The sequence below is a fragment of the Lissotriton helveticus genome, chromosome 1_1 (genome assembly GCF_964261635.1).
Source record: "Lissotriton helveticus chromosome 1_1, aLisHel1.1, whole genome shotgun sequence".
Lineage (NCBI taxonomy): Eukaryota > Metazoa > Chordata > Amphibia > Caudata > Salamandridae > Lissotriton > Lissotriton helveticus.
Genome location: NC_136057.1, coordinates 1,406,487,584 through 1,406,514,973, shown reverse-complemented (window position 1 = coordinate 1,406,514,973; position 27,390 = coordinate 1,406,487,584). Strand labels below are relative to the sequence as shown.

Genomic DNA, 27,390 nt, shown 5'->3' with positions numbered 1-27,390 from the left:
AGTTCCAGATGATCTATCAAGGAAGGACAGAACAACACTCTCAGCAACAGGGTCAAAACTTCCAGAGGGGAGGTGGACGAGGAGGCAGAGGCAAAAACAGAGGAACAAACAAGCCAAAACAAGACACAAGAAAAGAGGCAACAACCCCAGTGGGAATGGTAACAAGGGGCAAGAAGGCTCAAATATGACGGTGATGAACCTCTCCAAGCGGATGCTAACGACGGAAGAGACTGAACTACTTGGATTAGGTTTGTCTTTTTGCCCTACCTCCAATTTTAATTTTCCCCAGACTCGCATTGATTTGTTTTACTTTTCACGAAAACTGAAGCTAAAAAAATGGTTTGACACTAAACATCATTCGAGTAGGGTTAAAGAAAATGAAGCATACAGTAACCTAAATAGAAATGATGTTGAACTGTTAAATGTATTGACATCGCAAGATGATGTGAATAGTGATGATGTTGACCTGTTACAGTACAATCTGAGTGGTGATAGCAATCCTTGTAGTGGATTTAAACCCAAATCCATTTTCCTACCTTTAGTAGAGTGTGACGCTATTGATGTCTTTGAAAGGGGAGTACTAAAGGATTTAAAAAGGATAAGATACCGCAAAATACCAGGGGGTGAAAAAAATTTAACATTAGGACAGTGGCAGGCTTTGGACAGACTTAAATCTGATACCTCAATTGTGATACGCCCTTCTGATAAGGGAGGAAATGTTGTGGTTCTTGATAAAGATGCCTATCTAAAGGAAGGGCTTAGACAACTATCGGATACCACATGCTACACGATATCGAACAGATCCTGTGTTATTGAATCCAATAGGGTCTATGGTGAAATGCTCAATGACTGGCAAGCACAGGGGCTCCTAGAGTGGGAGGAGCTCAATTACCTGAAGTGCTTACACCCCCGTATCCCTGTCCTGTATCTGTTACCTAAAGTTCACAAGGACCCCACGAACCCACCAGGGAGACCCATTGTGTCATCCATTGGGTCGCTCCTAGAAATGACATCCAGGTTTATTGACCATTATTTGAGGCCATATGTTGTCAGCCTGCCCGCCTACCTTAAAGACACCACCCATTTCCTTACAATTATTGAAGGAATCCATTGGGAATCCAATTACATCATGGTTACCCTGGACGTGTGCAGTCTGTACACGTACATAAAACATGATTTCGGTTTGAAAGCGGTGGAATACTTCCTGAAAAGACGATTGGTTGCCTTCATGTCCCATTCCAAAATGATCCTAAACATGATGAAGTTTTGTTTGGAAAATATTTTTTTTCTTTTTGATGAGGTGGTCTATCAACAGTCACAGGGCACGGCGATGGGCACCTGCTTTGCCCCCAGCTACGCCAACTTGGCGATGGGCTGGTGGGAGGAGCGGGTGGCCGCCCAGTTGGAAGATCATGATCGCTGTGTCCTGTGGCTGAGGTATATAGATGACATTTTTTTGATTTGGGATGGAGACATGGAATCAGCGCGTAACTTTGTCAAACGTCTGAATGAAAATGAATACAATCTAAGATTCACTGATCATATGAGTGAAACCAAAATTGAATTTTTAGATGTCTTAGTAGAGATTGTAGATAACACCATGCAGACGAAATTATTTCGGAAAAGTACGGCGGGAAACAGTATTTTGAATGCCGCCAGCTCCCATCCGAGACAACTTGTGTATAGCATCCCCTATGGTGAGCTACTAAGGGCCAGACACAACTGCAGTTCGGAAGAGAATTACCAACTGGAGAAACAGACTATGATTAGTCGATTTCTGGAAAGAGGGTACAGTAATAAGAATATTCTAGAAGCCTGTGCCAAAGTGGATATGGTGAGTAGAACCAAACTACTTCACCCTGATTCAGATACCCCAGAGAAAAACACCTTGCGATTCATAACCAAATTTTCGGGGCAGGCATCACAACTGCGCAAGATACTCCACAAACATTGGCATGTACTGTTAACTGATGTGAATTTGGAAAAGCATCTTAATGTAAAACCACAGATTACATTTCAAAAATGTAACTCTCTCAGAGATGAGTTAAGTCCAAGCTTAATTACTGGCAAGCAAATGAAAGACAGGGTAATGCTTGGGGGTTTTACTAGGTGCAGGAAGTGCAAGGCTTGCAGAAATAGCTCTGATTGCAAAATTCTGTCTATTGCAGGCACAGAAAAGAAGCTGACTATCAAAAAGAAACTGAATTGTAATACCATGTATTGTGTGTATGTGCTTCTGTGTCCTTGCGATTAAATGTGCTAAAAAACGTGTCTTAGAACACATGAGAGCTATCCGACACAACAACAGACAGTAACCAGTTGCCTGGCACTTTTTCGAACAACATTTTCAAAATGAAAAATTGTTGAGAATGGTTGTTATTGATGAAATCCCCATTAACATCCGTGGAGGTAACCTTAAGTTGGCACTTCGAAAACTTGAGTCCAAATACATCATTGACATGGAAACAATGATGCCACAGGGCCTGAACTCGAGTGAAGAATTGTCAATTCACCTGCATTGAGATATGGTAACATCACCTATAGTTGTGTATATAACGTAAAGTAGTCTAATTAGCCTATCCTAGGAATCACTTAACTGTGTAGGGGGATTTGTGTAAATATACATAACATGTACTTTTTTATAGCTGCTGCCGTTTTGAACTGTTTAGGAAAATCTCTTTATCTTTTAGTATATGATATATTTTTGTATTTTAATTTCAGGTGAAGGCACATTATGGGTGATGGTGAAGTACGCCAATCGGACCGTCCTTGATTTGCAAAGTGTCTATCTTGTGACATAGAATACCTCTTTTTGTTCGTGCCCACTTGGGCGGAATGTTATGTTTTTGTCTACTTAGGCATCAAAATGTGGTACAGACTCAGCTTTTTTGTCTATTGGATTTATTATGGCAGAGTAATGAATGCCCACATGGGCGGTATTTCTGGACTTCCATTAGAAATATCAGCATACGACCAATGAGGACTCTATATTTTCATGCTGAATCTAATTACTGCTCTCTGTATCAAATCGATTTACTTCGAACTATTTGTGGTTTTCTTATGTATATATTATATAAACGAGAATGACTAGGTCAAAATGGCGGAACCAGCACATAGTTATTATTTTCACTATGGTTGAGTCCTTTGTTTATGTTTATTATTGATGCATATTTAAATGTGTACACTGTTATACTTCTCTAGCGTGATCAAGCCGAAAGGTGAAACGCGGTGCAGTCTAACATTTGAATAAACTACCTGCAATCCTTGCAAGGTGTCCGTGTTGTTTCTTCTGGAGTTGGGAAGTGCTGGAACACGATATATATATATATATGTATTATTTTTGTGATATATATTTTTGTATTTATATTAATTATTTATTAATATTACATTTATTTAATAATTTTACTAAGTTTATATTAAATATATTTATTATTATATTAGTTTTAATTTAATTTAAAGACATTTAAAAAAATCGATATTTTGGAGTCGATATTTTAGTACTTACCTGTTTGAAGATAGGCAGTCGATATTTTGTCCCTCGATATTTTCTCCTCGATGTTGTTTTTTTTTTTTTAAACATTTTTATTTGCATTTTGAGTAAAGCTCAACAGTACAGTCATACATTTTGCAACGTTCACCCCTCTATCCCCAGATCCTCCTCCCCACAATGATAAGCAGTTGGCATGAAGTAGCTTACATGGTTGAATAAGAAGGTTGATCGAAGAGTAAATTGTTCGCAAGTGCATTTCCCCGCCCCCCCAGCAGTACCCTCTTAACCAATGAGGTAAAAAGAGATTGAGCCATCCCCCAACCCTCCATCTAGCCCATGATATTGTCTCCATTTGGACCAAATCCTTCGGAACTTCTTAGGGCATCCCCTAGACTTGTAGGTCACCCTTTCAGCTGCCATGTACATATCTAGCCCGGTCCTCCAGTCTTGCAAGTCCGGGGGAACCGGAGACCCCCAGCGTCTCGCTATGTCTCTTTTGGCTACTACCAAGGCTAGAACCAAAAATATCGTGAGGGGGCGCGGTAGATCCACGTCGTTAGACATTCCCAGTAAAGCTAGCTTGGGCTCCTGTGCAATTGGTATCTCCAGTATCTCTTGCAGTTCCGAGAAAATGCGTGTCCAATAAGTTTGAATCTCCTCACACGACCAAAAGACATGATAGAAATCACCACCCACCCTGCGACATCTAAGACATCTGTCATCCTCTATTTTCCCCATTTTATAGAGACAAACCCTGTCATAATATGTTCTGTGCAGTACATTGTATTGTATGAGGCGGAGTCTGGATTTTATCGCCACTTCTCTGGGGTGCATTAACACCATTTCCCAATCTAAGTCCTCAAAAACCCCTATCTCACTCTCCCATGTACTTCTAAGCTTCGCTAGGTCTCCGAGCATGTTGTTTGTTAGTGTTTTGTAGGTGAGTGAGACAGCTTTTCCCCGGATTTGTTACTGTAAGAGTCTCCCCTCCAATGGTGCATATTCTGATATTTCTAACAGGCGTCCATTTTGTGCCTTCCAGGCATGGCGGAACTGGGTATATTTAAAAAACTGTGTGTGTTGTAGTCCATAGTCAGCTCTCAAGGCCTGGAAGGATTTCAGGTCTCCATTGGCTATCACGTCGCCGACAGTAGAGATGCCGATGTCGTCCCACCTTGTGAAACCCCTCAGTTTGTGTAGTTTATGTAGCCACACACAATGCCACAGTGGTGTCTGTCGGGTGGGAGTCCTAGCCCATCCCGTTCGTTTCATGGCAGCATTCCAGGCGTGTAGCGTTATCAGGGTTGCCGGAAGAAGTGAACGATTTGCAGGGCCCCCGTATAGATAGTGATAGATATTGTGAGAGGACAGTTTATGTCTTTCCAACATGTACGTGGGATGATCCGCAGGCGTGTGTAGCCATTCATTTATTGGGGTCAAGTGTTCTGCCCAATAGTATGCCTCTAGATTCGGTAGCGAGATTCCGCCACTGTACTGGTGTCTTTGCAGTGTAGTCAACGCTATCCTAGGGTGTTTTCCCAACCAGAGAAAGGACCGGAGGTCAGAATGGAGTTTACGCAGTAGTGTCACCGGGATGGGATAATACTCGTTTTGTAGGGCGTATAAGTACTTGGGAAGGACAATCATTTTATACATGGCCGCGCGACCTAAGAGTGTGAGTGGCAAGCTTTTCCATCTTGCCATGTCTGCAGCAGTGTTTAACGAGACCCTTTCTATGTTTTTCTGTAGTGAAAGTGTCTTATCCAGGGTGATATAAATTCCTAAGTATTGAAAGCCTTCAAAAGTAGTAATTAATTGTCGTGGCAATGGTGGCCTGTGGCAGCCGCCCCTTGGGTCATAAAGAATGGATTTATTCCAGTTTATAGTGTATCCAGAGTGCTGGCCATACGCTTCCAGTTCCAGAAAGAGTTCTGGGATGGTTGTGACAGGGTTAGTGATGTACAGAAGTACGTCATCCGCATAAAGGGACAGCTTCTCCTGGGCCAAATCCGAGTCCGAAAGTTTAAATCCACTAATTACTGGGTTTTGTCGGATCCGGGACGCCAGGATTTCGATGGTAAGTGTAAATAAGAGAGGCGACAGGGGGCAACCCTGGCGGGTTCCTCTCTGGATCCGGAATTCCCGAGACAGGCTACCATTCGCCCGTACTCTGGCTCGTGGTGCGGTGTAGAGAAGTCAAACCCAATTTCTAAATTTAGGCCCAAATCCAAATTTTCCCAGGACCCCTTCCAAAAATGGCCAATGGACCGCATCAAAAGCCTTCTCCGCGTCGAGGGAGAGAAACCAGTGTGGGGATTCCCTGTCTTTTACCTCTTGCAGCCAATTGTGTGTGCGTCTAAGGTTGAATTTAGTGGCCCTGTCAGGTAGGAAGCCGGTCTGATCTAAATGTATCAGGTCTGGTATCACCGACCGTAGTCGCATTGCCAGAACTGACGCGAGGAGTTTCACCTCGGTGTTCAGGCGGGAAATAGGTCTGTAGGACGCACAATCTTCTCGTGGCTTACCCTCCTTATAAATTGGGACGATGGTTGTCGTGGACAGATCAGTGGGGAGCTTGCCATCCTGAAATGCACGTAAGAAAAGATTTCTCAGGTGTGGAGCAAGGATATCCACTGTGCACTTGAAGAATTCCGCCGGGAAACCATTGGGTCCCGGGGTCTTTCCCGATCGCAGTCTAGAAACGGCCAAAGAGATATCGTCAACCGTGATGTCGGCCTCCAATGTCTTTATGGCCTCCGGGTCTAGCGTGGGCATCTCAGTCTGGGCCATATAGAGAAGAGCAACGTCGCAAGACCCCAGGTCTCTGGCGGTGTAGAAGCTCTCATAGTGGGTAGCAAAGGCGTCAGCAATGAGGGTATCAGTGTCGACGAGTTTGCCGTCTGCTGCCCTAACTCGCTCTATCCAGCGTGCCGCCCGTTCCTTTCTACTGAGCCATGCCAATAGTCTACCTGATTTATCCCCCACGTCATATAGACGATGGAGGGTGGCCAGGTTCTGAGTCTTGGCCTCGTCCGTCACTAAGTCCCTATAATGTCGCTGCGCGTCTATGAGTTTCCGCAATACAGTGGGGGATTTCGCAACTAGGTGTTCCCTTTCCAGGCCCAGTATAGTCTCTTCCACCTTTGCCACCGTGCCCTGGAGCTTCGTCCGTTCCTCGCTTAGTCTGCTCATTATCCTGTCTCTCATGACCGGTTTCAAGGCTTCCCAGAGGGTGACTCCCGAGTCCACTGACCCATCGTTGTCGGCCAAATAGACTCGTACGTCAGCCCGGATTCCCTTCAAAACGGCGGGGGTTTTTAGGTTCCAGGCGTCGAACCGCCAAGCGGTCCCAGCCTGCGGTCGTTTTGATCCCACTTGTACCAATAACGGCGAGTGATCCGAGATTCCTCTCGCCTTGTAGTCTGCAGTAGCGTCTGGGGTTAAGTCCTGCCTGGACATGAAGATGTAATCTAGCCGGGAGAATACCTTGTGTGAGGCTGAGTAGAAGGAGTATGCCTGTTGGTCCGGGTGTAACCACCTCCAAATATCAGTAAGGCCGATTGTGTGAATCAACTGGGCCAATGGGGTCTGAGTAGCTGTGGGAGGTGGCAGCCCAGAACGGTCTTTCGCCCTATCCATGACATCGTTAAAGTCACCGCCCACCAATTGGATGGTGTCTGCCGATTCAAAGAGTATGTTGGCTAGTTTTTTAAGTGCGTTAGCCTGGAGTTTGGGGGGTGCATATACTGATATGAGCGTGTACTTGCGTCTGCGCCATGTTCCCTGAACCCCTATACAGGTCCCCTGTGGATCGTCCCACGTGCGAGTAATGCAGAATGGTGAGGAGTTCTTTAAGATTATGGCCACCCCCCTGGAATCCGTAGTGTATCTCGCGTGGGGCAGTACTCTATAGCGCCCTCTGGCTAAGAAGGAGCAATGAGATCCCTTCAGGTGTGTTTCTTGTAAAAAAATTACATCCGGACCTATTCGTTTGAAATAAGCGTTGACCAACCCTCTTTTAATCTTGCTGCCTAGGCCGTTCACATTCCAAGACATGATGCTAAGGTTACGGTGGTCGGTAGAGTGTGTCCCTAGTGTACTTGCCATTCTGAGGTATCAGTGCAGTAGCGTGAGTGATTCCCGAGGCATGAGCGTAGAGCGGTGTGATCAAATGCATGACTGTATACAAGCAACCGTCCCCCCCTCCCCCTTCCCCAACAACTTCCCCATCCAACAGTTGGAACGACCCAAAACCCCCCCACCCCCACCCCACCTTCTCCTCCCGTCCATCCCATACTCATAACCAGCAAAGCACAGGACGTCCAGGCAGTAGAGGTCTATGCCCACCCTCTCACCCTCCCAGTTAACCTAACACCAGGGCTCCAGCCGCAGTTGTCCCCGGCTTGACTGTCAACTTAACGACAGTACGGGGGAACCCGAGCCCTAAGGGCCCCTAGGGGCGATAATCAAGCAAACAAGTAACAATAACTTCAGTGTATAAGTAGAGGGTAGTGGGTGCAACTTGCGTGTCCTCGGCAACGGTGCACTGCCACCCCGGATATCCGTGCCATAGTCTGTTATGAATGGGAATCTTGCGTGTCCATGCCATGGTCATCAACACCTCCCGTCGCTCCTTGTTCCATCTCACGGATCGCGGCCACCAGCGGTTGTAGCGATCCGTCAGTTGAATCTTCTAAGTCTGATAAATGCTCATTTTCAGTGTCCTCCTTCCCTCCGATAACAGGATGCGCCAGACTGTTGACTGTGGGTCCCGGTGCCGTATTCCCAGGCGAGGTCGCATGCTGGTCACTGTCGCCCCTGCCGGCCGCTGGTGGCCTCGGGTTTGTCGACGAGAGTGAGTGATGTTGCATTCTCGGAATGTGAGATCTCTGTGTTGTCGTCGGGCTGTTCCGGAAGTTGGCTGCCGCCATTTCAGAACGGATCCTGCGACCCTCCTCCTCAGCTTCTCGGAGCAGCGGACGTTCCTCCAGCCACTGCCAGGCCTCCTCAGGGCGATTGAAGAAGAGTGATCTGCCTTTATACAACACCTTTAGTTTAGCGGGAAAGAGCAGCATATAGGATATACGGAGTTCACGTAGTTTCGCCTTGACTGAGTCATAGGAGCGTCTTTGTTTCTGCACATCCTGGCTATAGTCCGGAAATATCATAATAGTGGTATTGTCCAGCCTGAGCTCCCCCTTTTTTCTCTCGCTTCTCTCAGAATGAGATCTCTGTCCGCAAAGTTAAGGAAGCGGGCGATGATCGGTCGTGGCCGAGCCCCCTCCGGCGGTTTCATGAGCAGAGCCCTGTGTGCCCTCTCTATTATAAAACAGTTCGAAAAATGGGCCTATGGAAACGTCGAAGTTAGCCATTCACGGAGGAAAGCTGCTACGTCAGAGTGTTCAATTCCTTCCCTAAAGCCCACGAAGCGGAGGTTGTTGCGCCTCGCCCTATTTTCGGCATCATCTACTCTCCATAGTAGTTGTCTGTGGGATGCTTGCAACTCCGCCAAATCCTTCCGGAGAACTGTAAGTGAATCTTCCGCCTCGCCAATCCTGTTCTCAGTGGTCGTCACCCTATCCGTCAAATTCCGGAAGTCTTGACGTAGTAGAAGGACCTCCGAGCCCACCTCACCTATTTTCATCTCAAGTGCCGTCCTGGAGCTCTGAATATCCGCCCTGGAGGCCTGGATTGCTTCCATGATGATGGCCGTGTCCATGCGTGTGTCGAGTGTCGCAGGAGGGGCCTCTCTCTGTGACCGCGTCGTGGCATAGCTATCCATTGTTTCTTGTCTGGCCGGCCTCGGCGGGGGGTCTCTTTTTCCCATATCAAGGCTGGGTCACGGACAGGGGTCTCCGGCAGCGGTCCAAGAAGTCTTGTGGGGACCAATCCCGACTGCAGGCAGCCGGTCGTCAGCGCAATCTAGAGAGACTGACTCCACTCTCACAATGACTGCCAGGGCCCGTCACGCCCGCTCAGGCAGCCCGGGTGCCTGGGATCAGATGGTCTCCACCGGGGTGAAAAGCAGTGGGCAATCCCCTAGATGACGGAGGTCTGGGGTTCGGGTCCTCTGGTAATGGGGCGGAAGTTATGGCGGCAGTCCGAGTGGATCGGAGCACTGTGTGCAGTATGGGCGCTCTTCCTCGCCGCGCCTCACTCAACTATCAGGGTCACAGTATGTCCTCGGCGTGGACCCAGGCCCGGGATGTACTTGCGGGTGGGGGGGAGGGGGAGGGGGCGCAGGCACACTCACTCGCCTGCAGTGTTCCCCCGGTGCAGTTCTCGACACCGGCCGGCCTTCTTTCTTGGTGCCGGTGCTGGGTCCCCAGGCCTGGCACGATATAGCAAAGACTCTCGGCACCCGATGTGGGAGGGGCTTTCCCCCCCCTTGGCTCCTTGGCCGTACCGGCTCTCGGCAGCCTCCCAGTCCGGCAGTACCGAAGCCCTGCCCCACAGTGATTCCCCCAGAGCTCCTCGGATTTATGCGGCGGTCTCCTCCCTGACGGCCAGCCCCGCCGGGCGCCTCTCACCTCCGCTGCCGGCACTGCCTGTCGTACCCCCCTCCGGAGGCCTCGCACCGAGGATGAAGCGGAGGGGGAGAGAGAGGGTGTAGGGCGTCGGAGCTCCTCTTCGTTAGGCAGGGGCACCTCCCGATTCCGCCGGTGGCGACGCTCCATCCGCAGCACTCCCCTGAGCCGGAGGAAGGTCAGACTCGGCCCGCCAGTGCGAGCCCGGCCGCCATCTTGGGGAAGCAACCCCGCTCCGGAGCGCGATCTTCTCCCCAACAAATACTGTCCGTGGGCGCCTGAGTAGCGCAGATCCTCGGCAGCAGGGATGTCGGAGGACTTTCCCAGTATGTTTCTTGGTGGTGGGTAGGATAATTCGGCTAGGATTTATCGGCGGATCACTGCAATGCACCGGGAGCCGAGCCGATGCCCGTCTTACTCTTCCATGCTGCTGGCTCTCCTCGATATTTTTGTGGTCGATATAATGTCAGTGATCCCCCTCATTCACGTACACAAGCCGTAAGGCGGTATATCTTGGTTCTCCGCCCCATTTAAAAACGTGACAGCATCATCATTGAATTTTTTTTTTGTCGTATGCTTTCCTCCATCCGGAGGTGAACCACTGGTTATTACAGTAGTGATCAACGAAAAAAGAGAGGTGAACGTGCTCTGGTGAAGTGAATTGTAAATGTGCCGCTAAAAACTCGTATTGCCTAGATTATATTTCTAATAGGTCTAGAATTGAGATCGTTTAAAAACAGTGTAGTGCGTAGGAAGACCTGTTATCAGTCTACCGCACTAAGGTGTCCAAAACAAGGTCGACATGTTTCAGCCCTTTGGTTTGTCCAGACAGGTCAGGGGAGCTTTCTTCAGGACCTAAGAAGAAAAGGGAGGCTGTGTATTGTCACAGTCTCAGTGAATCAAGATGTGGTTCACTTGATTCTGAAGTGGTCAGTTAGTACCTGTTCAGTAGAGAGGGAGGAAGAAAGGGAAAAGAAACATAGAGGAATGTCGTACTTCACATTCATTGAACAATCAATTGTGCTGTCCCATAATGTATATTAACAAAATGTATATTGACATAGAAGATGCGCTTGAAAGGAACTCAATTGTGAATGAAAAGAAACTCAAATGAGAAGGTAAGAAACTAAAAAATAGCAATTCTTTATACCCGATTAGTGCTAGAATAGGGGTTCAGGCTAGCTCCCTATTTATACACTGATGAAAAGATGTTACATATAGTGATTGCTGAGCTAGTAGTCGCAGTTAGGTTTAGACAATATGCAGGTAGATTGGTGTAACTTAGTATGTTACACAGGTATTGCGCATTACACAGGTGGGTGGTGGAGCAGAGCCCTGCGCATTACATATATTTATTTCTAGTATGATGGGTTCCTAAATTGCCCGCTAGTCGTGCGTAACAATGCTAGGTTTAAGAATGTATCTTGATGCCTCTCGGCGTTTGGTAAAAAATGGAGGGACTACGTGCAGTCAATTCTGTTTTCAGAGCCCTGAGCATTTCGCATATTTCTTTCTAGCGCTGCGGTGCCGATGTTAGGTCTGCGTGTGTTCATGAGTTGCCCGCTAGACGTAAGTAACAATGCTGGCTGAAGACATTATCTTGATGTATCTTCGCTTTTGTTTAAAAAGGAGACTACGTGCAGTCAGTTTTGATTTCAGAAGGACATACCTTAAAGTCCTAGAGTACGTACTTCTTCAGGGAGTCGGCGGGCATAATAACCTGCTGGGGAGAAGTTTATATTTCAGAACAGAATGAGAAAAAGTAATACGATACGTGTCTCGTTGGTCTTTTCTCCTCGCTTCCTCGTGTAGTACCTGCTATGGGACGCAGCGTGACTTGTGCTCGCTCTTCTCACGGCAACCTGGATATGAACGGCTCGATGGTGCGTGGCAGTGTAATTTATTGCAAAAAATGGCCATGGAGGAAAGACTATGTGTCCTCTACGTAGCGAATTTAGAGAACAGCATTAGATTTGGTAATAATGTATATCTCTGTGAGTTGAGGAAGAAATACATTTTGTGTAGTATGTATTTGTAGCGAATCATGTTGTGAAAACTTTATATATATAATATATATATAAAAAAGGGACATTTGTGATAGTGTCAGCAATACTAAAGTTGTTTCTCATATGGTGGGTAATTTTGTTTAGTAACAGTTTTGCCATGGTTATGGTTAGATGTTTTTCGCACATAATTCTCTGTTCATATAACAGTATGTGGGTCTGGAATTTGTCATATTTGGTCTTAATGTCCCAAGCTCAGCCACGGAATGTTATCGTTAAGGCCTTTTGTGTTTGTCTTGAGCGATGGACCCATCTCTGCTCTTTTTCAAAGAGTATCTGTTCTGAATTATAATTTTTCTTCACTAATGTTTCCAAGATTATCCACTTTAGGTCTTCAACAGTGTGCTGTGATTCAATATAATGATTGCTCATCTTGCACTTCACATTACTTCTGTGCTCAAATATTCTTTGTTTTATTTATCTGAAAGAGACACATTAGTGATAGATTCCTTACCTTAGAATATCCCCAGGCGTCAGACTGGATCAGGACAGTTTTGCTTAGCAGTACCCTGGCGCACTGACATCACTTTTTTCTTTTTCCGCGCCAGTAAGCACAGATCCGGATTGAGCACGTACCTTGGTCACTTTTCGACCACTGTGTTGTGAGTTTTGTTTCCCCTCTTTCTCCTGGTGCACGTAGGGATGTCCGGCTTTAAGTTTTGTGGGGACTGTCACCAAAATATGTCGGTAGTGGACCCCCACGATGTTCATACCTGGGTCCGTCGGCGACTCCTGAACAGATGCAAGAGTTCCTTGCTGCTATGGACCGCCTTTACAGGCCTCGGGCTCTCACCAGCGCGCCTTCGGGCCCTGCGGTCCAGTTTCCAGATCCTGCTGGCCCGGTGGCTCTGCCACAGGCTCCAGCCCCGGCGTCACAGGATCCTGCGGCGCTGGCTCCGACGCCACGAGGTGCGGCGTTGCCATCTCCGGCCCCGGTGCCACTCTTGGCTCCAGCCCCGGCGCCACCCTCGGCTCCAGCCCCGGCGCCACCCCGGGCTCTGCCCCTGGCGCCGCACTGGGTGACGTTTATCCCACCCTTGTCCCGGTTCTCGGACCATTTTGTTCCGGCATTTGGAGCCGGCGCCGGTCCAGCCCCGGCCAGCGCCGTTTTCTGCGCCGTTCCCAACGCTGTTCGTCCCTTCTCTGGCTCCGGCCACCTCTACGCCAGAGGCGGACAACGACTGGGAAGGGTCTGAGGACCCGCTCACTCGGCAATGTGACTCCTGAACCAGATTGGGTGGACGACTTGGAGGATGCTGGCGACCTCGATGTCTCCTCTGACCTGGGGTTTGCCTCCCCTGCCTACAATGCAGGAGGGTGCCTCCTACATGATGGTGCTCCGGTCGGGCTGCTGAGGCCCTCAACCTTGAGCTCCCCACAGTGGCCCTCAAGACCAGCCTCCTCACCGAGGTGCTCCAGACAGCGTCTACTTCATCGGAGCTGCTGCTATCCTTTAATGACACCCGGTGACCCTGCTTTTTTGATCACTCACCCTACACCTGAGAGCCTGGTCATTCAGGCCTCGACGTTGCAAAGTACCTTTCACACTGCCCCGCCGGATAAGGACTCTAAGAGACTGGACCAGTTTGGGAAGCGGTTGTTCTCTTCGGCTAGCCTTGGGCTGCGGTCGGTGAACACCGCCTGCTTGCTGGGCCGCTACTACCACGCAGTGTGGGATGCCGTGGCGCAGGTGTTCAGTCTCCTTACCGCGCCAGGACAGTCTTGACTAGCAGTGCGCGTAATAAATCGCTCTATAACATAACATATATAACATATAACATAACAGGTGTTGCCTCAGTGTTCTGAGGAGGTGCAGGCTGTCCTTTCTCAGGAGATTTCTGAAAGCAAGGATGCCGCTAAGTTTGCCTTTCGGTGTGGGCTGGACACCGCCGACTCCTTAGGCAGGGCGATTTCTACGACTGTGGCGTTGTGGTGTCACGCCTGGTTGCGTTCAACTGGGTTTTTGCCTGATGTCCAGAGCTCACTCATGGACATGCCCTTTGATGGCACCCGCCTGTTTGGCGACAAGGCTGACAGTGCACTGGAGCGCTTTAAGGACTTGCGGGCTATGGCCAAGTCCTTGGGTCTTTCTACTAACAACCCGGCCACTCCTGCTTTTCGTTCCTTTCGTGCCAGGGTCTGGGCACGCAGGCACGCCCCTCCACCAGGCCTGTGCAGAACCAGCCCCAGCGAGGCTGCGGTCGTGGTTTCCGCAGGGGCGGTTCAGAGAACCAGCATGCGGGTCCGTCCACCTCCACCCCGCTGCTTCTGCCTCTAAACCCTCGGCTGCCCTTGAGACTGGATGGTGGCGTTGGACTTGCAGGACGCGTATTTTCACATCCCCGTCCTGCCGGCCCGCCCGGCATTACCTGCGGTTCATGGTAGGCCAGGAGTATTTTCAGTTTACTGTGCTCCCCTTCGGCCTTTCCAGTGCCCCTCGGGTGTTCATGAAAGTGATGGTGGTGGTCGCAGCTCATCTGCGCAGGTCAGGAGTCTCAGTCTTCCCCTACCTCGACGACTGGTTGTTGAAGGCGGTCTCGCCCCAGGCAGTCGTCCCCCACCTTCAGACTACGGCCGACCTCCTGCATTTGCTGGGGTTTTCCATCAACGTGCCGAAGTCGCACCTGAATCCCTCTCAGAAGCTCCCCTACATCGGAGCGGTTCTGGATTCAACGCAGTTTCGGGTCTATCCTCCCGAGCAGCGAGTCCGGGATATTCAGGATATGATTCCGATCTATCCCGGGTTTCAGTCAGAATGACCCTCCGGCTCCTGGGCCTGATGGCCTCCTGCATCCTGCTAGTGCAACATGTCAGATGGCATATGCGGGATCTGCAGTGGGACCTGAAGTTCCAGTCGGCACAGCATCAGGGGAACCTGTCTGATCATGTCCATATCTCGGAGGGCAAGGCATGACACTTGAAATGGTGGCTCACGAATCGCGATTGGGTCAATGGTAGATCCCTCTCCCTTCCCCAACCGGAGCACACAGTAGTGATGGATGCGTCCCTCCTGGGATGGGGAGGCCACTTGGGAGAGGCGAAGATCAGGGGCCTCTGGTCTCCGGCGGAGTCCCGGCTCCATATCAACCTTCTGGAGCTGCTGGCGATCCGGCTTGCACTGAAGGCATTCCTTCCCTCTGCCCGGGGAAGTGTAGTGCAGGTGTTCACGGACAACACCACCACCATGTGGTATTGCAACAAACAGGGCGGGGTGGGGTCCTGGACCCTATGTCAGGAGGCTCTGCGCCTCTGGACATGGCTGGAACATCAAGGCATTACCTTGGTGGTTCAACACCTGGCAGGTTCTCTGAACTCCAGGGAAGACGAACTCAGCCACCAGTGCTTGATGGATCACGTATGGCGTCTGAACTCGGACGTGGCGCTAGGCCTCTTTGAACAGTGGGAAGAGCCTTGGTTAGATCTATTCGCCACCGAAGAGAACACGCAATGTCATCAGTTCTGCGCGTTGGAATTTCCAAGGCGGCCCTTGCTCGGAGACGTTTTTCGTCTTGAGTGGAGCTGCGGTCTATTGTACTTTTTTCCCGCCTATACCACTACTGCCCAGAGTGCTGAAGAAGATCAGGCGCGACCTGGCCCAAGTTAGTCTTGTGGCTCCAGACTGGGCTCGAAGAGTATGGTATCCCGAACTACTCAGTTTGAGCGTCGATCCCCCGATCCGTCTGCCTCTTTGGGAGTATCTTCTGTTGCAGTAGCAGGGGACGGTCCTCCACCCGAACCTGTCCACCCTCCACCTCCATGCGTGGAGATTGAGCGGTGACAGTTGACGGCTTTCGACCTTCCTCCTGAGGTCTGTAATGTCATGCTGGCAGCCAGGCGTCCCTCCACTAAAACGGTATACACCTGCTAATGGAACAAATTTGTGGCATGATCCCCTTTCTGCCCCTCTTTCTGAGGTTCTTCTGTTCCTTCTCTCCTTAGCCCAGCAGGGCTCTGCTCTGGGCACTATCAAAGGTTGTCTTACTGCCATCTCCGCCTTTCTAAGACTTCCTGATCAGCCTTTTCTTTTTAAGTCTACGGTTGTTAACCATTTCCTCAAAGGCATTACACACACGTTCCCTCCTGTGCCTTTCATACTGCCTCAATGGGACTTAAATCTTGTCTTGACTTTTCTGATGTGCTCTTCTTTTGAGCCCCTTCATAACTGTCCTTTATGTCTTCTTACTCTAAAGACAGCTTTCCTGGTAGCTGTCACCTCTGCCAGAAGAGTGAGTGAACTCCAGGCTCTTTCTTCTAAACTCCCTTTCCTTTCTGTTCATCCAGACAAGGTGGTTTTAAGGACCCGTCCTTCTTTCTTGCCAAAGGTTGTCACGCCCTTCCACATTGGGCAGACCATCACTTTGCCCACCTTCTTTCTGCCTCCGCATCCTACCAGGGAAGAGGAGAGGCTCCACCGTCTGGACCCAAAACGTGCGCTCGCTTTCTATCTGCAGCGTACACAACAGTTCCGGGTGGATGATCAGCTCTTGGTTGGCTACGTGGGCGCCAAAAATGGCCAGGCTGTGCACAAATGGATCATTTCCTGGTGGGTCGTTCTGTGCATCAAAGCATGTTACACCTTGTCCAAGAAGGAGCCTCCTGTGGGGTTGCGTGCCCATTCGACCAGGGCAACTGCAGCCCCTACTGCCTTGGGACACTGCGTTCCCTTGCAGGACATTTTTCAGGCAGCTACGTGGGCCTCGCTGCACATGTTTACCAAGCATTATTGCCTTGACAGTCAAGTCCGGAGCAATGGCTTCTTTGGCCGTTCTGTTCTCCGTGACTTTCTGGTATAATCTTGTTTGCAGACCCACCACCAGGGTTGGTATTGCTGGGGTATTTATTCTAAGGTAAGGAATCTATCACTAACCTGTCTCTTTCATATCCACAAGTTACTACTTGTGTAACGTTATATCTGTAAGAGACATTAGTTAGTGATAGATTCCTTACCGCCCCACCCATCCTCCCCGTTCTGCGCACTGATTACTAGGGTTAAGGTCATTCCCTTTTAGGGCCCTAGTTTTATACACCAATGGTGAGTATCTTACATGGCTCTGCGTTCCTGGTGCGGAAAGTCGTGTACAGAACTGACGTCAGCGCGCATGGGTGGCACCTAAGTACTTTCCGTGATGTCATCTCGCCGCTGACAAGGCCAATGACGGACGCGGAGCCGCAGGACGCCACCTACTGACGCGCAACGGTACTGCTAAGCAAAACTTTCTGGATCCAGTCTGAATCCTGGGGATATTCTATGGTAAGGAATCTATCACTTACTAATGTCTCTTACAGATATATCGTAACACAAGTAGTAACTTGTGCTTCGGCACGTCATCCCTATATATCATAGGGCACAGGCAACGTGATCAGGTTGATTACGTGTGTGGAGTTGCAGTTGATATGGTGTTTGATGGTCAATTTTAGATCTGGTAGAAGTTGAATGGTTTTTGTTATTGTGGACAAGTTGCATACCGAGCATGAACCGCATGGGTAGTGCCCCACAACGGGGGGAATGTCCCATACCCTAGCAATAGGTTCATTTCTGATTGGTTGCGGTGGTCTTGTATTAACCAGGATATCTTTCAGGTTCCTGGTTTTTTTGTTCGCAAACCTGGGCTTGGGCCAGTTAAGTGAGCCAGATGCTTAGATATGCCAATTTTAGTTCACAATCTTTTTAACATTGTTTGAGGCTGTGCTATAAGTACTAACACAGGTTATTACGTCCATCTAGGTTCTCTTGGCGTAATCTCTAGTAGGCTCTTTCTTAGTTGGTTTCTGGCCCTTTTCTGGCACCTGTGATCATCTTTTCTGGATAATTCAGTTTCTTCAGTTTCTCACACAGGTCTCTCGCTTGACTCTTGTATTCCCCAATTTTACTGCAGTTGCGCCGGAGACGTAGAAATTGGCTGTATGGAATATTGTCTCTGAGTGGGTGAGGGTGAAAGCTTTTGTAGGAGAGTAAGCTGTTTTTGGACATTGGTTGGAAAAATGTTTTTGTTCTGATCATGTTGTTCTCAATGTAAATGGTTATATCGAAGAAATCCAAATTTTTGTTATCTGCTGTGTAGGTGAACTTGAGACACTCATCCCTGGTGTTAATCCATCTGTGGAAGTCGATCAGACTCTCTTTGTTGCCTTCCCAGATTAAGATGATGTCGTCTATATAGCGATTCCAAAAGTGTATCTTTGGTAGGAAGGGGTTGGTGATCTTCTGTATGAATGTGTCTTCGAAGTTACTCACATACAGCCCCGCCACACTTGGGGCGAAGGTGCTGCCCATTGAAGTGCAGTGACACTGTTGGTACATGGTGTCATTGTATTCAAAATAGTTCTCGGTGAGTGCTAACCTGCAGCACTCAAGAACAAAATGTCTTGGTGTCTTGAATTCCCATTGTTCATTGAGGAGTAGGGTTTCTAAAGTCTCCAATGTTTTTGGTTTAGGTAAGCTTGTATATAAACTTTCCACATCAAGTCCAACTAGAAGCATCCTCTCTTCTGAATAGGTCTGTTCTTTCCAAAGATTCAACAGGTCTCTAGTGTCTTTCAGATATGTTGGTGTTTTCTGTACCAAAGGTCTCAGGTATTGATCGGCGAACTGCGAGAGTGGTTCTAAGATTGAACCAATACCTGAGACGATGGGGCGTCCTGGTGGAGGTCTTCGTTCTTTGTGGATCTTTGGAAGTGAATAGAAGTAGGGTACCCTTGGTGTTTTGGTTATTAGAAACTCTGCCTCATTCTTCGAGATCCAGTCATTAAGTTCTGCCTCATCGACCATTAATTCAATTGTTCTCTGTAGTTGTTTGTTGGGTTTATGGTAATTCTTTTATAAAATGTCTCGTCTTAGAGTAGTTCAAGGCACTATTGGTTATACCCTTCTTTGTTAAGTAGGACTATACCGCCCCCTTTGTCCGCCGGCTTGATCACCAGCTCTCCAGCTTGCCAAAGTTCATCTAGTGCCTGTTGTTCTGACCTCAAGATGTTCATTATGGTTTTTCTTTTGTGTGGTCTTTCAGATTCTCTACCTCTTTCATGACTGCCTGCTCAAAGGTTCGTATTTCGATCGGTATCTGGTGGTTTAGGGGGCGGAAGGTAGACTTTCGGCGCAGTGTTGTTGAAGAAGGCTTTTAGTTTCAGTTTCCTGCAAAATTCTGCCATCTCACATTGTAGCTTAAATGTGTCCAGAGGGGGGGTTGGTACATAACCCAGTCCTTTGTTGAGGACATTTCCTTGTTCATGGGATAGGACGATATCTGTCAAGATGATTATAAGCATGTTGTGCTTGTTCCTGGTTTCGTGCTGGTCATGCTCCTGGTGTGGACCTGTCGTTCCTGATCCGTCCACGTTACTCCTTTCCGTCTGGTCCTTTGATTGGTCTGGCCTCTCCCTAAAAAAGGCGGTCTTTGTGTGTAATTTGGGGACAACAGTGGTCCCATTGGTGGTCCCATAGGTGATGGTCCTTGAAAGTAGGGGTTCATCCATCCATGATAATTTGGTGTGAATGGTTGGAAAACCCCAAACAGTGGTAGGTTTCCATAATAGGGTGTATGCCAGGTATTGGGCCTTCGACGCTGTTGGCGTCTGTTCTGTCCACTATTACTTCTTTGTGTTGTGGTTTCATCGCCACTCCAGTCTGAGCCATCTTTGGAGGTCCCTCCACTAGAGTTATTGTCGGAAAATAGGTCTGGAGCCCTGTAGTCCTCTGTGGTGTAGGGGTACATTTTCTCCATTGAAAATCGTTTTAAATCTTTACTAAATTTTGTATCTTATTTTGTATAATATATTCTTTTGTCTCATTCATATCGCGGTTAATTTCTTCAAGTCTTTTTTTGTACACTGTGATGTGTGCCATGCTTTTTAATTTCGCCTCGCTCAATTGTATTTTGATTGTGAGTGCTTCTGTTACTCTTGTCGCTGTTTTCATTATGAGTACCAGGTAGTCTCTTGTACATTTCCATGATATAGCCGACCAATCTTTCCGGAAAGCTATGTCCTGGAGGAAAATGCGTGGAGCATTATTTACTGAAAGTCCTTTGGGTACCGCATTTGCGCAGAGATATTCCGGCATAATTATTCCATGGACACCTTAGTGTGGTAGACTAATAACAGGTCTTCTTACGCACGGCACTGTTTTTAAACGATCTTCATCCTAGACCTATTAAAAATATAATGTAGACAATACGAGTTTTTAGCGCCACATTTACAGTTCACTTCACCAGAGCATGTTCACCTCTCTTTTTTCGTTGATCACTACTGTAATAACCAGTGGTTCACCTCCGGATGGAGGAAAGCATACAACAAAAAAAGAAACCCACTGATGATGTTGTCACGTTTTTAAACAGGGTGGAGATCTCTGAAGCGGTTAGGGAGTGTCTGGACAGTGGCGGCAGAGCGGCTCTAATTTTATTGGACCTCTCTGCCGCGTTTGACACGGTGCCTCACCAACGCCTTCTCGCTCGGCTTGCTGATATTGGGGTCTCTGGCTTAGCTCTAGACTGGCTGAGCTCCTTTCTTTCGTCTAGATCCCAGCAGGTTTGGCTTCCCCCCTTTTCATCTTTGGCTAAGCCTCTTACGACAGGGGTTCCTCAGGGCTCCACTCTGAGACCTCTGCTTTTTAATGTTTATTTGACCCCCCTGATAGAGCTAGCCGAACAACTGGGGGCCAAAATCATTGCCTATGCTGATGATACGCAGTTGTTATTTACCTGGCCTAGTGCGGTCTTAGACACAGAGCGGATTCAGTCCTGTTTATCCTCAGTTTTTAATTGGCTAGCTTCCTCACAATTGAAGTGTAATGAGGATAAGACTGAAATTTTACTCTACGGTCAATTCCCCCCTAACTTCAGAGAATCACTTTGGCCGGCTGGTTTCCCGATGCCCTGCTCAGTTAATGTCCTCGCTAAGAACTTGGGAGTCTGGTTCGGTGAAGACCTCCGGTTCGAGGGGCATATTAAGAAGCTGACGGGAGGCTGCTTCGGGACCCTAAAAGCGCTTCGGAAGTTTTTCCCTTATCTTCCTGCCTCAGCAAGAGAGTCAGTAGCGAGAGCTTTAATTCTCTTGCGTCTCGACTATGCCAACGCCCTGCTGAGTGGCTCCCCGGCATACATGGTGAGGCGTCTCCAGGTGATTCAAAATGCGACCGCCAGATTGCTAGGTAATATTTCCAGCCGGGTGAGCGTAAGGAATCACTTGCTGAGTTTGCATTGGTTGCCAGTTCCACAAAGGATCATCTTTAAAATTTTGACACTGGCTCATAAAGCTATTAATGGGCAAGGCCCCGCCTACTTGATGAAGCGATTTAGTCGTTACTCTCCCAATCGACCCCTGCGCTCTGCCGCTCAACATCTGCTGCAGGTTCCTCGTTTCCGGCGTGCCCGGCTGGGAGGGCAATCAGTGGCGGTGAAGGCCGCTTCGGCCTGGAATGACCTTCCATTATCCCTGCGCGCTACCTTGAATTTTGGTTCTTTTAAAAAACCGCTGAAAACTCATCTGTTTCGGTTGGCCTTCTAGCTTTCTTTTTCTGTGTAGTGTTGGCTGTTAATCTGTTTCTTCTTCATCGCGCCAGGATACTCCGGCAGTAATTGAGCGTGTTACAAAACAGCATAACATAACATAACATAACATAACCAAGATATACCGCCTTACGGCTTGTGTATGTGAATGAGGGTTTTTTATTGCTAACCAACACAAACATTGCAAACCCTGTTTACTCAGATCAAGTGATCCATTCCCTTTTGATATTTAGTACTAATGCAAGGAAGTTGAATGGATTACAATCCTTTCTTTCTCCCTCCTCTTGATTTAATATAGAATATTGTGATGCACCAGCTTGAAATGTCTGGCAACCTGGTAACTAGGGTCCGAATTAATAATTGCCTTTATGTGTTGCAAAGTCTATTTGTGTACTGGGAGCTTAGTGCTCCCTATGTATTGAAGCCCACAAGTACAATGTAGCAAATAAATGGCGAACTCAGTGTGATAGGTCAGATTATCTTTTTTATGGATCGGTGTTGTGCTGAACAGGGCAGATAGTGTGTCAAATTAGTGCCGCACTTGCAAGCGCGACACAAGTTGCATTTTTAAAGCCACATTTTTCTAACCAAGTAGACTTGGGTGTTACTTCGGGGCTAGTTTTTACTACAGCGTCTCTCATAGAGGGAGCCCTTCTGAAAGTAATGGCAGGTAAAGATAGCAAAATTTATTTTAACATAACATCCGTTAGTACTATGGGCCATTAAGAATAGACAATCTGACGGATTTTGCGTTCTTGCTTACTGAACGTGGTGATAAGTCTTATATTGCGTATATCACCATCATTGTCCTCAAGTAAGGCAGCCTCAACCGCCACTCATTCAGCTTTAGGTACTAATATTCCTCCCTAGAATGTTTATTTACATGACTAAGGGCTTTCACTAACATTGACCGTTTGTACCCTTGACTAAGGAAACGATGTAAGGCACCCTGCTGACACTCTTTTAAGTCAGTGTTCGAACTACAAATACACAGAATTTGCAACAACTCTCCATATGGTATGATTTGAATCAAGTGGCGGAGATGCAAACTATCCGCATGTAAAATAGAGTTTCATATGGTCTTTTTGCGGTGCAATTTGTGTGAATCCGACCATCATTGATATACAATAGTACATCTAAAAATTCAACACTTTTCTCACTTATTGTAGCAGTGAATCTTAGGTTTTGTGAAATTACATTTATAGCTGTTACAAAAGATATAGCTGCATCTTTTGTTCCTTCCCATATCATACATACATCATCAATATAGCGCCAATAGTGTCTGACCTGGGTCTCCCACATTGCCTTGTGCTGAGTCATGAGGACATGCTCCTCCCACCAGCCAACATGAAGACATGAGTGTAGTGTTGCTGCCAGTGGGGTGTACCACTGCAGCACACGCCCCCTCCCCACTGTTGTTGCATAATTTACCCCTAGTGCGTAAGGGGGTCTTTGGTTTAGTCCAAGCGTAAGCGTGGACACGCAAGGTGATCAATAAAAGGCCCAGGGAGCTGGGTGTGCCCAGGTTAGTTAGTGCCACCAACTACAATCCACGTGTCCTGTGTCCTCCGTAATTAGGCCTTGACCAGGACACCACACTGGCGACGACGGTGGTCTCCAATCCACCCCGTAGCGTGCCCTGCTGCACCACCGCGACCCAGGCGTGCCCCGCTGCCTAGCGCCGTGCAAGCCTGCACGCGGCGCACCGCCCGGCACCCGGGCGCTCCACTCACCGGTGCCGGCTGAGGTATCCGGCCCGCCTCCTGTGCCGTCCTGCATCGCCTGCTGCTCCGCGAACCTGGTCGCGATCATCAGGTACCCCCGAGTGCCCCCGCTGCTCCACGCTGTCCCCAGCCCCTGGCTGCACCGCTCTACTTGGCCCCCGGCCCCCGGTTGGATCTTCGGCCTTCCGGCGCATGCGCAGTGTGTGCTCGCACCGCACTCCTGACGCGTGACGCGGCCGCTCAGCCTTTTCTCACGCTTCTCGCGTGAGCACGGACCCTGCTAACCCTCACGCATCTCGCGGAACGAGGCCCCGGTACCCTCCGCTCTGCTGGTTTCCATTCCCGAGTAGCTGCAGCGACCTACAGTGCCTCCTGAAGCCCCTCTTCTCGCCCTATCAGCAGTGCTTCAGCCATCATGGCCACCGTGCCGCATCTAGAGCCTTTTGCTGTCACAGGAAGCCCCCCCTCTCAGGCTGCCCGGTGGAAGAAGTGGGTAGAGCGGCTTGAAAATTACTTCATCGCGGCCAATATTGCGGTGGGGCGTCAACGCGCTATGCAGTTACACCTAGGGGGTGAAGCCATCCACGACATCTCCAAGGACATTACTGAGGGTGCCCCGCCCCACACGTATGCGACCCTGCGAGACGCCATCACGAGGTATTTTGAGCCATTTGCTAGTGCGGACTATGAACGTTTCCTGCTACACCAAGCGCGCCAGCTCCCAGAAGAGTCCGTAGATGTGTTCTACGCTCGGCTCAAGAAATTGGCCAGCACCTGCACTCTACCGGATGCGGAAGATGAAATTCGCGCCCAATTCATACAGGGATGCGCCTCCCTGAAGCTGCGAGAGAGGGTGCTAGAAACGGACGCGATGCCCATGCGCAACATCCTGGCCTTGGGGCGGTCCAAAGAGCTCTCCAAAGCACGTGCCGCCCACATGGAACCGACTCCAGCAGTAACCATCAAGACGGAGCCCGTGTGTGCCGTCAGGTCGCAACCTACAGACGGCCGGATGAGATTTCCCAGGAAAGGGCGACCGAAACCAAGCCAATCCACCCACGACCAAGCCTGCATGTGGTGCGGAGGTGTCACCCCCCACAAGGGCGCCTGCCCGGCACCAGGGCAAAATCTGCAGCGCGTCTGGCAAAGCAAATCATTTTGCAAGTGTCTGTTTGTCGTCCCAACGGAAGAAACAGAGTGGCCCACCCGGTATACACCTGTTACAACGCAATTTTTACTCCGCACTACCACTACAACGCGACCATTACAACGCATACCATTACAACGCATTGCGCTGGGGGGCGCTCTAGGATAGGGAATAAGTTTAATTTTCTATCCAACACCTTCCCTAGTGTCCACGGGGACTGGAGTTGGAATAGAAAATTATACTTACCACTATCCAGCACCTCTAAGCGCTATGCGTTGTAACGGTATTCGTTGTAAATACCGCGTTGTAATGGTATGCGGAGTAAAAGTATGCGTTGTAACGTCATACATCCGGCCCACCCAGAAGGGTGCGACAAGTGGCGCCACTGCAGAACACGTCGAACAGCAGCGACATGGACGACGACGAAGAAGACGCCAGGACAGTCCACGTGGTGCGCATGCTCAACGCCCTAGCTGCCGCGTCGTCGACCGAACCGATGTGCACCGTCCAAGTGCATGGCCAAGCGGTCAGAGCCCTCATCGACACCGGCGCCACGATAAATCTCATGGCTGCCAGCGTATACCAATGCCTCGAAGACGCCCCCACGCTTCACCCCACAAGAGTGCAAGTGTTTGCTTACGGAACCCGGCGCCCGCTGCGCCTGTGCGGAGTATTCCAGACGACTGTGGCCCACGACTCGACGCAGCTACAGACAAAGATCTATGTATCCCAGGAAGGATCAGGATTCCTTCTTGGTTGCAAGACAGCACGGGAGCTCGGGCTCATACACTTCGCCCTAACAGTGCAAGCCCAAGGTCTGGACCATCTAGTCACAGAGCATTCCTTGCTGTTTGAGGGCATCGGATGCCTACGAGGCCCCCCCGTCCGACTCCACATTGACCAGTCAGTAGCCCCAGTAGCCCTCCGGCACAGACGGATCGCTTTTCACCTCCGGCCAAAAGTCGAAGCTGAGCTGAGGATGCTTGAACACGCCGGTATCATCGAACGAGTGACTGGACCCACGCCGTGGGTGTCCCCCATTGTTGTAGCCAAGAAACCGAAGCAACCCGAGGCAGTGAGGATATGTGTGGATATGCGCCTCCCCAACCTAGCAATTAAGAGGGAACGTCACCTGACACCGACCATTGACGACATCATCGGGGAGCTTGCAGGGTCAAAATGGTTCTCCAAAATGGACCTGCGGTCAGGGTACCATCAGATCCCTCTTCACCCAGACTCACGCCCAATAACAACCTTCTCCACCCACGCAGGCCTGTGGAGATATACAAGGCTCAACTTCGGCATCTCGAGTGCGGCGGAGGTGTTTCAGAACATCATTCACAATGTCCTCCAAGGCCTCGACGGTGTGCTCAATGTGAGCGACGACATCCTAGTACATGCCCCAACCTTGGAGGAACACATCGCACGCCTCCAAGCAGTGTTCAACCGGCTAAAGGAGAAAGGACTAACCCTCCACAAGGACAAATGCGAGTTCCTACGCAAAGACATCAGTTTCTTTGGATACAGGTTCTCCGACCAAGGAGTTGGCCCCGACCCGGACAAGGTCAAAGACATCCACGACGCGCCAGCCCCCACATCGGTGACAGCCGTCCGCAGCTTCCTAGGTATGGTGACATACTGCGGGCGCTTCATCAAGGATCTGTCGGATCTGACGGGGCCCCTCCGCGATCTTACGAAGTCAAACGCCGCCTGGACGTGGGGCAAGAGTCGTTCACGAACACCAAAGCAGCCCTGTCGGCTGATACGACCCTGGCTTACTTCAACCCGCAACACGAATCACAACTACTGGTGGATGCCAGCCCCACTGGCCTGGGAGCAGTCCTGTCGCAGCGTCAGGCATGCGGAGAGTGGGCCCCCGTAGCGTATGCCAGCCGCACGCTGACACCGACCGAACAACGGTACTCGCAAATTGAACGTGAAGCGATCGCCATCCTATGGGGGTGCCGCCATTTCCATATCTACCTCTATGGACATCCCTTCTCAGTGATCACTGATCATAAACCCCTCATGCCACTTTTCCAAGGTTCATCCTCTCGCCCACCACCGAGGATCGAGAAATGGGTGCTGCAACTGCAGGAATTCCACTTCACCGTAGAATACCAACCCGGCACGCGGAACCCCGCGGATTATCTGTCAAGACACGCCCGTCCAGTCACCGACGCTGAAGCAGCTGAAGCAGCAGCCACGGAAGAGTACGTCCGGCTAATCGTCGAACGGTCAAAGCCACGTCCAATGTCCCTGGAGGAAGTAGCGAGAGCCACTAAGGACGATGACTGCCTCCAGATCGCGATCCATGCCATAGAATCCGGCGACTGGAAGGCGCTGCAATGCCCAGCATCCTTTCGCACTCAGGACGCCCAAGCTGTTCTGAAAGCCCTGTATCAAGTCAGGCATGAACTGTCCGTCTCAGCCGAAGGATGTCTCCTGAGAGGCCCGCGCCTTGTACTGCCTAGCAGCCTCGCCCAGCATGCTGCTTTGCTGGCTCACGGATCGCACCAAGGGATCGTCAAGTCCAAAAACAGACTCCGAAGCAAGTTGTGGTTCCCTGGACTCGACAGAGCCGTCGAGGAAGTAGTCCATAGCTGTCCGGTGTGCCTAGCGACGAGCCTACCGAACCCTCCAGCACCGATAATCACCGAAGAAGGGCCAACATCCCCGTGGGTGCGGGTGAGTGCAGACTTCGGCAGCCTCCCCGGAGGCAAGTACATGCTTGTTGTGGTGGATGATTTCTCCCGCTACCCCGAAGTAGAAATTGTGACATCGACTGCAGCGTCGGAGATGATCCCAAAGTTCGAAAAGATCATCGCCACCCACGGGATCATGAAAGAAGTCCGCACAGACAATGGACCCCCGTTCAATGGCAGCGAGTTCACAGAGTACCTGCAGAGCCACGGCGTCAAACACAAACGGATAAC

General features: G+C 49.6%; 1 protein-coding gene across 50 annotated transcripts in view; it reads left to right on the top strand.

The window, feature by feature from the left end:
* Positions 1-27,390, top strand: part of NFIX (nuclear factor I X) — a 5,476,577-nt gene that overhangs the window by 713,872 nt on the left and 4,735,315 nt on the right. The window lies entirely within an intron of this gene.